We start from the raw sequence: 13,185 nt of genomic DNA, 5'->3' as shown, positions 1-13,185 counted from the left end.
TGTTAAGGTTATCCATCTCTACCCGCCATGTACATAATATTTAGTCGCGGTTTATGCACGGCTGCCTTCCATGACTCTATTAATGTGTTATAGTGAAATAGTTTAGTCATTAGTGTCTCACTTCCATGTCCCGAGTGGACAGCTGAGTTAAGTGAAATTAATAATTGTATTTGTCAGTTTATTTGGACTTGGATTAAAATGCAGACGTTATACATATGTGCCCATTGAGATACCTAATAATGCAGTTTGGTGTATTTAGTCCGTGTCTTATATGTGAAGAATATATCTTTAGTGATCAACTGTGACTTAATCAAACAAACTTTCAATTGATGTTTTTTTTTTTTCCAAAAAGGCGTTTTTTGGATATACTACGTCTGTATTTGAAAACTTCGTTAGATTTTAGCAAAAATAAATTCAAAATGTAAAACGAAAATATATAATTTGATCTTTTTTAACTGCATAATGGATTCTTATAATATTTTGAGATAAAATAAGTTATTGGTATCAAATCAGGCAGGTGAATCATAAAGATTGGTTGTCAATCATGTAGGTATCTATTTTTACTTGATTGTGAATTAATTCTTACAATAATAGCTTTCTCTTATGACACAAATAATTTATCCTGAGAGGATTGTATGGTATTTCTGATCCATGATTCATTCGATTCAGTTAATAAACTTTACTGCGTTATTAAGAAAGCACTTACCATTACAATTGGCAAGAATGTTACATTAATTGAACCGACGTTTATACGATAGGACTTTATTATAAATAATTACAACACTAGGAATTTTAAAACAATGTTCCATCAATTAGAGAGTAATTAGACCAAATCTGCAGAGGAGGTAATGTAATATTCTTATTAACTGTATGTGAAGGTATATATACAATGTATCCTTCTTCTGATGCCTGTTGCTAACGGACCTTCGCGATCATTTGACATTCGTAATAAATTGTGAATAAACAAGAAATTTTCAGTATGTGTTTCCATTGGCTTTTCAAAAATGGGCCGTTGTTACATCCCTGTAAATAACTACTACCAAACCGGTCATAAAAGTATCAATACTTTTGACCGATAATTCGATACTTTGATATTCGTTCTTTTGTATGATATGACATTAGTGTGGCACAAATAGGGTATTGTTCATTACGAACAATTATTACTTTGTTTTAGACGTTTTACAGGAAATTTTAATCGCCTTAAATTAAATATAAAATAATAAAGTACCCATTTATTTGACTATGAGGTAAAAACAGTGATCGTAAATTTGCAAGATAAAAGTTATGGTAGGTATATTTCAAATTTATTCGTTATTTAGAATTTAGATGGCTAGTATTTTATCGTCAAGTTTAGTTTGTAATTTAATAAGTCTGATCATCTGGCGTTGGTATTAGAATAATTTCACCAAAACTGACTTTCTTACCATGCATTTATTCGTTTTTACGGATAAAAATATTACATGCTTATTAATATTCACTTCGTCATTCTAATTTTCAAAACTTTCCCTGTCGAATCATAATCACCGCAACACATTTCTGATATGAAAATTGATCATGATACGAAAATAACCAAATCGAATGGAAATTATGCCAGTTGAATGGAATTATACCATTTGCGATTAAGTGTGCTCGCAAAAAGTGCGGATGTACAAATGAATTTGCAAATTGAAAATATTTAAAATGATAGTGATCGAAAGCGATTAACGGTCGGTTATTATTGGAGCCAACTAATCATAAACCGTTCAATAATGCTCCGTAAACTAAAAACGATAGCCTACCAATAACGCATAGGTATTGCTTTTTTTCTAGCGATTTGTCTACTCGTGATAACAAATGAGTAGAAAAATCGCACAGGTAGATAAAAAGATCCGTTATTTACCGCCGTAGAAATAATCGTAATAAGAAGTTAATATGGGGGCCGTAATCTTCAATATGACTTTGTAGGTCAATAATAAATACGATTAAAATACCGTTTTATACATATACATATTATGTGAAAAAGAAAAGTATATAATATTTTCGGTCAAAAGTGGACTAAATGGGTGAATTTGACAGTTAATTAACAACATTCAAAATCCTAATTGCTCCCACTCGATTATGGTTTGGAATTATACCTACTACCTCTTTTTAACGACACATAACTAAATTCCAATCTCGACAATTCATACAATACATATTCATAACAATTACAACCCTAAACTTACTTAAATGTAAACGCGTGTCAAAAAATATTAAATATATGGTGACCACCAAATATAAGCGGAGTCTCTCAAAAAATGTTATTTTTACCCCAATTAGCCCGCAATATCATTTTCGCCGACCTCTAACATAGTATATTGACGCCAAATAGTCGTTAATTTTGTTAATATTACTGGTATGAATCTCTTTCTTGAAAATATTTATTGGAATTGGCATTATCGGAAGCAAATAAAAGCATTGCGTAAACTCTGGCCTAGCAAGTCATAAATAACTCTTGATGGACGATTGCAAAGTTGAATAGATCAGAACGCTCAGTTCTTTAGAAGCAGAAAGTGTTTAAGGTGGGATGAAAATTATATTTACAATAAGGTGCGAATCGATGTCAATGGTTGCAAATAATAATGAATGACTATTACCGCACGGCAGATTGGCTCCCCACGGCCGACCCACGTGAAAACAATGACAGTAAAGTTAATAATGCAAACTATATACTTAGCACGTAGTCACGTAATTCATATTGTTTTAATAAAGATAAGTCCTGTCCTGATAACTTAAAAAAATCTTTTTTCGTGATATTGTCCGTAACCGCCGGAAGCAGACTCTGGCTTTGTCTTCAGATCTCCTTATCCGGTTATCGACCATTAATACTTTACAATCAAACCATCAATGTCGTGGTCTTCTCGGATTCTTTCTTCCTTCTCGATTGAATGGGACGCGACATGTCACTATATTTTTCTAACAGATAAACTTGCTACCAGCGATTTAAATCATTCACGAAATATTTTATTATTTTATTTTTATACATTAGCTTTCCGTTGTCAATTATCGACACAACAGTACGATGCGCATGAAAATAAAATTTATTATTTTGATGTTAACTGTCAATAATAAATTATTTTTGGTGTAAATCGTGAGTTGATATGGTCATGGTCTTGATAGAAATTAAGTTGTGTGAATTAAGTTTGTTTATTTCATTTTACTTAATAAATATTTAAATTTGTACAAGTTAAACAGCCGGTAAATAAAAATAATTTAAATTCATTGTAGGAACTAAAACGGTAAATGTCTTAATTCTAAAATTTAGCTGGCGAATTATTTTTTTCTTTACAAGGAATACTCATAATTTGACGATACTAAGCTGTTATCAGAGCCATAAAATAAAATTAACACCGAATCAAACTATCTAGCCAAATAACTCTAATTTAATAAAAAACATAGTTGAGTTTAGTTTCCTTATTTGATATATGGCGCCAAATCTATTGCCCTTGAATTAATTTAACACCTGTAGGATATTGTAAATTCGTTGAACTTTATTGCTCGTAAAGTCTCGTGCGTAACTTTTTACGGATTGATTGACATAACCGATTTAAGGTGTTTCTTTTTTATGTTCACATAATGTTATTTTTCCCACGGTCAGCCATCTCGTGGGAATAAAAGACACTAATAATTATTACTACAATTTCCCGTAAACCAACGCGATTTAAGTGTGGGGGTGTTTATGATTCCATATGTGCGCTGTCATTTCACATGTAAATTAATAACCAGTCTTTCACTGATTAATAATATTTAAACTCACAATAAATTGCGTGGATTTGTGTCAAATTATTTTACGAGTGTAGTAAAGATATTTTAGAGTTTTATGCAGGGGGAAATCATTTTTTTTATATAGGTAACATAATATATATAAATAGTCACTGATTCATAAGGTACTGAACACAGAAAAATATGATCATAATAATTATTGTAGGTACATAGTATACCTAAAGACACCCAATCATCAAAGAGATTATACAAGAGAAGAAGAATCTGGAGACCAAACTGAGATAGTAGGGCTGTGTAAGGATACATGAAACTTTACTGGAGGCGGCTTAGTATCATAATAGAGTGTAGTGATGATATATTATAAATAACGATTAGGCATAGATTTTGAATTTTAATGATTGATTTTTATAGTCCGGCAACTATAATTTTAGGTGGCGGTGCTTTTCAAAAATAGTATGTCGCAATACACCGACAATACTCATATCGCGACACTAGTTTGAAGTTATAATAATTGTAGGTCGCTAGTTAAAAGTGTTGGAGGTCAACAACAAACTACGTAGGGATGAAAGGTAAGCACAAAAGAAATATTTACAAGATAAAAAGAACTTTTTATATACAACATTTTTAAATTTTCTGTTGAATTATTATGCTAAATATGCTCAAACTTGTACCTGATAATATGAAGTAAATAAAAAACAAACAAATATAGAATACTGAAATGTCATTTTGATTTCCATAGTAACGCACGTATATATTAATAATTTAGTTGCTAGGACCCACCCCCTTAGCAACCAATAATAGTGTTTTACTTTTTACGGATTTTTCTGAAATAACTTTCCATACAAACAGAATTAACTAAAAATGAATTCAATTCTGCTTAAAGATGGCAAAAAGTATTAAAAGAATGCATTGGCATCGTGTTGATATATTCTAAAAGTTACAAATGTCTAGCTAGTCGGGAAGTTAGTTAAAAATCGATTGCAAGATGTGTACTGGATAAACAACCACCGGACAAACAAGAATACGAGCTAAGAAAAATGTTGTAAATACAAAGATACCCATTGTTAAAATTTATCAATAGTAGCTAATACCGTAACACCCTCGATGCGCCGAATTGGTAGAGCGGCCGTTTATGAAACCGTGAGTCGTGAGTTTGTTGTTGTAAAATCATGTATTTATATTGTTTTGATCGAATGCAGTTTGACAAGTAGCAAACAACCATTCCTTGTGAAAAAGTCTAAATCTATAAAATCGACCCAGTGGGGCTCCATATGCTTTGCGTAATTGTGAACATGGTTTTTTTTATAATGTTTATCTACATTATTTTCCATTCAACAAAAATGATTATTCATAGAAAGGGATAATTTGATTATCGAACCAATAGTTAGGTGATGAAATATTTTCTGAATAATTTCGATTGGTCCATTTTCTCTTCTGCTTAATGTATGTCAATATAAGCATAAGGTGATGTCCAGCATGACTAAAGAATAGACGAAAAAATACAATTAAGATTGTGCTAATAGATTTGTAATTCTACCTATTGTGTGAAAGGTACGAATCGATAGAGAAGTCAAAGGCATACCAACATAACTTAAAAACTAGTTTAATTTGAAGATCGGGGCCACACAAATAAGAAATTCTTTTCCGCCGAGGAATGAAGACAACTACCAGTGGAGTACACGATAACAATATGTAAGTTTACAGAAATTTTATTGAAAGTAACACATATTTTGTCATTGTTTATCAGTTTTCATATTTTTTCAATTTCTGTTGGCTTAATTCTTAATATTTATTATTTCATTTACGAGTAGGTATAACCAGAATATAAAATTTATTAAAAAATTTGTCATTGAGACATTTAAGGCCAATTTTGAGTATTATAATTTATTGATTCGTAAAAAGATCGATCAGTTCACACACGGTCATCGCATTACGTTCATAGAATCTCATCTCTACGGATATTTATTTGCACGAACCAAAGCATCGTTTAGGTTTAAAATCAGCCTAAATGATAGCAGTATATTTAAATATGTGTACAATTAATTAAATAATATTTTTAATTTAAAAATGAATACGACATATTAATAAACATATTTTGCGCGACTTTACTATTTTATTGCCATCTTAAAAAAAACAACATTGACCAAATCTTTAGCAGTTAGGTGATAAAATGCTGTGAAGTTTTAGACACAATGCTAATATTTGTACAAGTAATGTAATAAAGTGATGCTGTTATATCAAATAAAATAAGCTCAATATAGTAAATATTATATAGTATTTAATTCACATACTTTAAAAATGATCAGGATCGGTTTCGTCCGCTTAGAAGGAAATTATTCATACAAATAGGTTTAACCCTGAAATATAATTTATATAATTATAATTTAAATATAAAAATATTTTTGACATCTTTGATTAGTATTTTTGTAAAACTATAATTATAAAATAATAATTCAATAAAATTATATTTGATTAAAATTTAAATGACAGTTAATACTATTTATTTTATGAAAACTGAAAATACTTTTAACAAAAAAAGATATTTTTTATTAAAAATATTTATACACATATCTAAGCTAATTTAAATGATTCTGATTTCATTAAATACATTAAAGCAGATATTACATAAAGCTCAACGGACGAGAAGTTTCATATATTATACTAACTTACTTTAGTAAGTAAGTACATACTATGTATTCCCATCAGTGTTGCCAACCGCACTATAATTATAGTACAATACTATAATTTTACTTCTGCAAAAAATGTAAAATACTATAATTTAACGCCAAATATGCCAAAATACTATAATTTTAAAGGATTTAAGCCGAAAAATGTTCCTGTACTATATTTTTTACATAAATACTATAAATTTTTACGCTTTTGTACTATAATCAGCATAGAAAAAGATGGCAACACTGACTCCCATGTAATACGGAATCCGGAAGTCGTCTGGAATGACATTATATTTATGGTAATTTAATAAGACGGTAACCCATATCAAGAAACGGTAGTATTCATTCATATTTTTTTTTATTGCGATCATTATAAATGCCATTTGATGACGTCTCGTGACGTTTAGTAATATCCGTGATATAAAATATTTTTTACGTCGGTCGTGAAAACTCGCGAGCGCGTCGCTGGGCGAAGATGGGATGTAGGTTTCCGATTTGAAAAAAAAAACAACATACTAATACATGAAAAGAGACAATTGAAAAGATGGCTAATAGTCTCATTTATTGTGATAAATTGGATGTAATTTCATCTCGGCCGCTTGATAATGCCGCAACACTTTTTCCCATCTAATCTCATCTCCATCTACCACAATTTGAACAGCTCAACAATAAACTAATTGAAAAAACACACGATAATTGATTGTTTTGTTTAATTAAGTTACATTGTTTTTGGATTAAACCACTGTATACTAATAATAAAATAATACCAGGTTATGCAGACATTGTTGACACTGGCGGTTAAAAAAAGAACTATACAATTGTTTTGTTTGAATGTTATTTAAGCTAAACCCTTAATTAAACACAAAATAAGTTTAATTGAAATACATATTATTATGTAGGTAACTATTTCAACTGTCGTGATGAACAATGAAAGATAATTGGATACAATTTGTGAGGCGTCATACCTCCCATATAATCGTGTATCTACTATGTTGTTTAATGATAGATAGGTACATTATTTATAATATTCACAACCGTAACGTAAGTAATTAATTCTTCTTGGCTTCTGCCAAACAAAAATCTTGACTATTAAATTGATTAATAGTAATTAATTAATTGTAAAATTATTTTGAAAAAAAATGTGGAACACCTGGAACCTATCAATAATATCATTTTAAAATACGGTGTATTTTATAATAGAATATGTATAGTAATAACGTTAACGTATCCAATATAATGTTTATGTTATATAAGCATTATTCTTTTTCTTTTTTTGATGCTGTTTTCTATCCAACTTGCAGTACACCTTATCCTGGGCTAGTCTCGTAGCAGATCCCCGACACCAGGGAACTCAGAAATATCTGTTCAGTTCCCAACGCGTTGGACATTGGGCCACTTACGGAGGTTGTATTGCCAAAAGAATCTTCTTCTACCTAAGTTTCTGATACCGTCTACCTTCCCCTGCATTATTAATGTGAGTGCCTATATCATACTTCTATTCAGATATGATGGAATTCTCTATATTTTATCGTTTTCAAATGAAAATTCGTATGTTTTTAATTTTATTAGCTGGCTTTTTAAATCACAGTGCCAACACAATTAAAAAATGCCAGTTTTATCTATTTTAAAATGACTTAACTAATTTAATTTTCTGGTCTTTTTAAACATTTTTATAAGTCGAGAATTAAGGCTTGTTTACTTGGGCTTAGCACTAACTATTAGTACTCGTTAGTTGCACTAAACTTCTTTAAACGCTAAGGAGTTTACACGAGTTGAGAAATAAAATTGTATTAGTAGCACCAATGCAAAAAAAAATATACGCATACCTCTTATTTGTCAGCAAGCACTAGTTGGGCTAGAGTTGGGCGGATAACACGTTGCGACAAGTTGTGATTGCGAGTGGAGTTATGGTACGGTGTACGTACTAACGATTAGTAAATAGGATGAGTTTCATTCACACTCGCCCTCGCATTTTTACTAATTCTTATCAGTATTCGACCTGTTTACACGTGTCAGTATTAGTACCAGCAGCGATTACTAATAATTAGTACTAAGCCGGTGTAAACAAGCTTTTACATAAAAAGAAAATCTCTACAACAGTTTCATAAAAGGGTTATAAAGTTAACAAGTATTTTTATATAACAGCTGTATAATAATTTTATGTAAACTTAATATCGACATGAAATATTACGATAACGATCGACAAGCAGAAACATCTAGATCAAACAGGCCAATTTCAATAGAAAGCAACATCATTAATGCAGGAAATATTGTCGATAAAACACTAGTTACCGGAGTAGTAATGCACCAGGTAAATTTATTATCAGTCAATATCGCTGATCCTATAAATGGCGGGCAATAAATCGCAGCACGGTTCGCGGGGACGGGACAAGACAAGCAAGCCAGTGCAATTATTAATATTCCGGCCAACCGATTTGTATTATGCGTTACATAATATCCTTGGGAACGGTTTGACGGACTCCTACGACAAACCCGCTCGTGGATTCATTCACCCTGTCAGCAACTGGAGAGTATTGATTGCACGATAACAAAATTTGCAAATCGTTCACGTGGAAAACCTCAAAATACTTAGTGAATCGAAAGACTATAAAAAACTGTATATGCATACAATCTAGCCACTAGCATGAAGTAACCATATGATAATAATGTAAGTACGAAATGCCTAAAGTTGGCAGTACAGAAAAGTAAAACGTCCAACAATAATATAGTTGAAATATGTGCACTTCAATATAAATATTTTTTACAAACTATCCTACTGTAACTGTATGTATAAGTATATTAATTATATGAGGCATATAAACAATTTATTATCAACAGTTGTATGAAGATGCGGAATTAAAAACGATCCACATAGACACGTACATACGCCCATGATAGCCGAGTGGTAACATGTCGGTTTATAATATCGTTGGCTCCGGATTCAAATATTGGTCTGGAAAATTTCACATATTGTTTCTCAATATATATTTGGATCTAGAGTATGGACATACTATGTCGAGCAAATGGCTAACATACATTTCTCGTAAAAACAAACATCTTTTAAGGTCGAACATGGTGAGGCAATATTGTAATAGTACAAATTTTTCATAAATTATTAATTAAATTTTGTTTTTTTTTCAGATGTTATCTATGTATCTACTTATTGTAATGTATGTATATATAATATATGCAAACAAAATACTGCCCAATAAGAAAGACCTCCCTTAATCTTTTTCACTCAGTCGTAATTTGTGAAATATTAATATAGGACTGTTTTGATTGTATCAACAAGAGTAACTATGTAAAATAGCTGTGGAGAAATAGATTGAAAATTGCAGTTTGCAAACCGCCAGTGGGAGTGGATTATGTATTTAAGTTACGAGCAGGTATTATTAGTAATTGCATTTGGACTTCTTAGATTGATCGAATAGTGAGTATTATTGCAAACAGCTGTGACAAAGCAATCATTAATATTGAGACTAAATACCTGTTACAGATAGAAATGCTGATGGTATTCTTAATTATAAAATATTTCATAGAAATTAATTTGAGAGTAGTTCTTGAATATATTATGCGTATCGGGGGTCACTACACAAAATTATATCAGAACACAGTTTATAGAAAAACCTCAGGACAAAATTTCTCTCAAAGAAAACTAAAATAAAACTTCACGAAATTCTCGTCAGATTCATTCCGACGTACGGATTGAAGTGATGAGCCTTATAAAAGAAAGGTGATTGAACGATAATCTTTTAAATGAAAATATTGAGAAAGAGCTGAATGCGAGGCATGAAATGTAGACAGGAGAGGACAACTACAATCAATGCGATGTTCAATTAATAGTCCCTCTATTGTTTCACATGTAAAAGTTGGGGCGACTGCGTAGGGCAGGTTATGTCTCACAAGACGATGGAGATAGCTTGCGTCAGATGGAATTAATCAAATTATTGTTAGGTAGATAACCAGGTATAGGACATTATATGTATTTTAACATATCCAAGTTTCTTTAAAAGTGAAAATAGGCTAATATTATTGAAGAATTAATAAAAAAAAAAAAAAAAAATTATTGAAGAAGTAATACTTAAAAAAAACTTTCGTAATTCTTTAGGTATATCCTCAGAAGCTTCTGTGATGCATAACAAATATTATTGACCATGGCGAATCCATCAAATTGGATACAAGTGCAAGTGCCTTTTACAGCGGACGCTGATCATCCGCGCCAATTATAGTTGCGACGATTGTTTCCTGCCCATCATCGCAGCTAAAATGAACATGTAGCTAACTAATAAGTACCTATCCTGGGGTGAAATTGTTCATTCAATACTGATGATAAGTGATAAGAGTGATAAGTAAGTAGGTAATTCGTTTATATGAATTGTGGTATCGTAAATTGAGTAAGTAATTAATTAATACTTTAGAATTCCATACTTATATATCTTAGGCATAAAGCCCATTGACGCAGCGAGTGCGGCGCTCGCGCAAAATTTCTACAAGTGGCGCGTAAATAATCAAAAATACAACGTAATCAAATACGCCAGCGCCCACTGGACTTAACGATGCCTTGCGCGCCGCCTGCCGCATGAGTCACCGTTTTTCGCTTCTCGGCGATACGATTTAATGAAAATACAAAGAAGTCCATTCATTGAACACGGCTACCAAAATTACGCTGCTTGAGGCGTCGTCGATCGACGGGCCAAAAGCAATTATTTAATAACAGAGAACCCATTGTTTTATTTTATTCCGTGTCATTATATTTCGCTGGTTGAATAATGTCGTCGTAAATATTTATTACAAGCCCCGAAATAATATAATATTTTTATTGCTTTGTTATGAGAGACGCTGTAAAAATAATTGTTTTGTGCTGCTTGGGCCGCTTATTACATAGGTGAAGGGTAATGCGCGGCGAGAGACGTGTGATTATGGTTATGAATACGCCGACTTCGCCCGCTCGACGCGTTCTGTGGGCACCATCGCTTAAGTCACGATTGAGAGAAAACAACATTAAATACTAACCGATTTAAGTAAGCTCTAACCTAACACATAAAATTAACAGTCTGTCATTTCATATAATGTATCCATCTTTCGTAAGAATCATATTTTGTTTTATTCATAAGATAGTTGTTATAAAAAATAGTGTGATGTTTACCATGATACCATGTTATTTTTTGTTTCACTCAAGTTTTATCTTAAGTACAGCGTGTAATAAGAACCAGTGGGAGGTATGATATTGTTGTATTATCTAAAAATGATTCATCAAAAATTGTTACGTAAGTCGTCGAATTGCTCGTATAAAGAAAAAAAAAGCTGAAATGAAATAATAAGGCCATCCAGGAAGCAGGTATGGACAGGTAAGTAGGTACAAGTTACCAGTTCAGCAACACCTCCGCATCTGCAATACTATTTCAATGTCAATGGGCTTTTTTAATTTCGTTTCACATATTCAATGTCAATCGACGCGTGGTCTCGTATGAATACCAACAAGGATTGATGATTAATGGTTATATTCGTGTGCCTTCACAGTGGAAAAAATGCATACATGATTATTGCATCATATTGCATTTCAAAATTAGGGTGCTTCACGGAACACACATTTAAATACAAATCGTTTTAATGATGAATAGCCCTGTAAAAATAAGTAATTAATCTAATGAATTTAAATTCAAATTCCATCAAGTACCTACCTCCTGCAGTCGATAATAATAATGGAAAGTAATTTTCAGCAGTAGGTGCGACGAAATTTCTCACTAGTCGCCAATCGGAGACCGACAGTCGAGGTGTCTGCACGTCGATTTGTTTTGTCATGGCGTCGGATGAAAATATTCCTAAATCGTGTAAAGATGACTAAAAAACTTTACGTATGTACCTACTTAAAAAAGAAAACATGTCAATGAATATACTATTATTATTAGTAATATAACAATAAACATAACATTAAATGGATGCATGTTGGATTTTTATGGCAAATTATATTTCGTTCGGCACGCGTCATTTGCACAATCCGCGCATCGCCTAGCCACGATCTTTTTAGACCATGCCTCAACTGAAGTATAGCCTTAATATTGTAAGTAATTAATCGTTTAATTTACTGGAAAAATAAAGCCTCCAATAATGGTAGGCACTGAACTGAATTTAACTCTGTTTTTACAGCGAACATAATAAAGAGTAAGTATATACATTACTTAGTATTTTCCTTGGTCATTTGTAGAGGAATATTTTTTCGTGATATTACAAGTTGAATACTAATTAGTAATATCCGTTACCCGTCAAATTAATGTTATTATTTTTTGTTTGATAGGTATCGTAGCAGCGATCTATCATTCGTTGATTATCTAAAAAGTACCACTCCAAAGTAAAGTAAACTACAAGTGGTGGCCGACAAACGAAAATGTCCAAACAAGTCGATAAAATTTGTCGTAATTGATATTCGATTAAATGGATTCTATATATCGAAAGTTTTTGGTCGAATTATATGAGCTAGGTAGTTAATCAGTTTTGTTAAGTTTTCTGAGCTTTTTAATTTGATCAATCCAAACTTTTGAATCCATATTTATTTTGATTAATACTTTAATATAATTTGGCATTATAGGTTTATTCTCCGTTTGCAAGGACACGGTAAACATTAAACCTTTAAAGTTTTCGAATTAAAAATACCTATATACTTTTTGCAACAAACATAAATTGACCAAAAACTACCGAATATATTAAAGCGTCTTAATTAATTTAATATAATGACTAGGTACCATGGCCCCCACATCCTGAAGCGGGCCCCAAG

The 13,185-nt window shown here is 31.6% G+C and overlaps 1 protein-coding gene across 3 annotated transcripts in view; it reads right to left on the bottom strand.

Moving 5' to 3' along the window:
• spir (spire type actin nucleation factor) overlaps window positions 1-13,185 on the bottom strand; it is a 385,120-nt gene that overhangs the window by 99,304 nt on the left and 272,631 nt on the right. The window lies entirely within an intron of this gene.

Source organism: Rhyacophila brunnea, unplaced genomic scaffold (genome assembly GCF_057557595.1).
Source record: "Rhyacophila brunnea isolate RB1 unplaced genomic scaffold, BYU_Rbru_1.0 scaffold_5, whole genome shotgun sequence".
In the NCBI taxonomy this organism is placed as follows: domain Eukaryota; kingdom Metazoa; phylum Arthropoda; class Insecta; order Trichoptera; family Rhyacophilidae; genus Rhyacophila; species Rhyacophila brunnea.
Note: the sequence above shows the minus strand (reverse complement) of the source record. Positions and strands in the feature narration are given on the sequence as shown.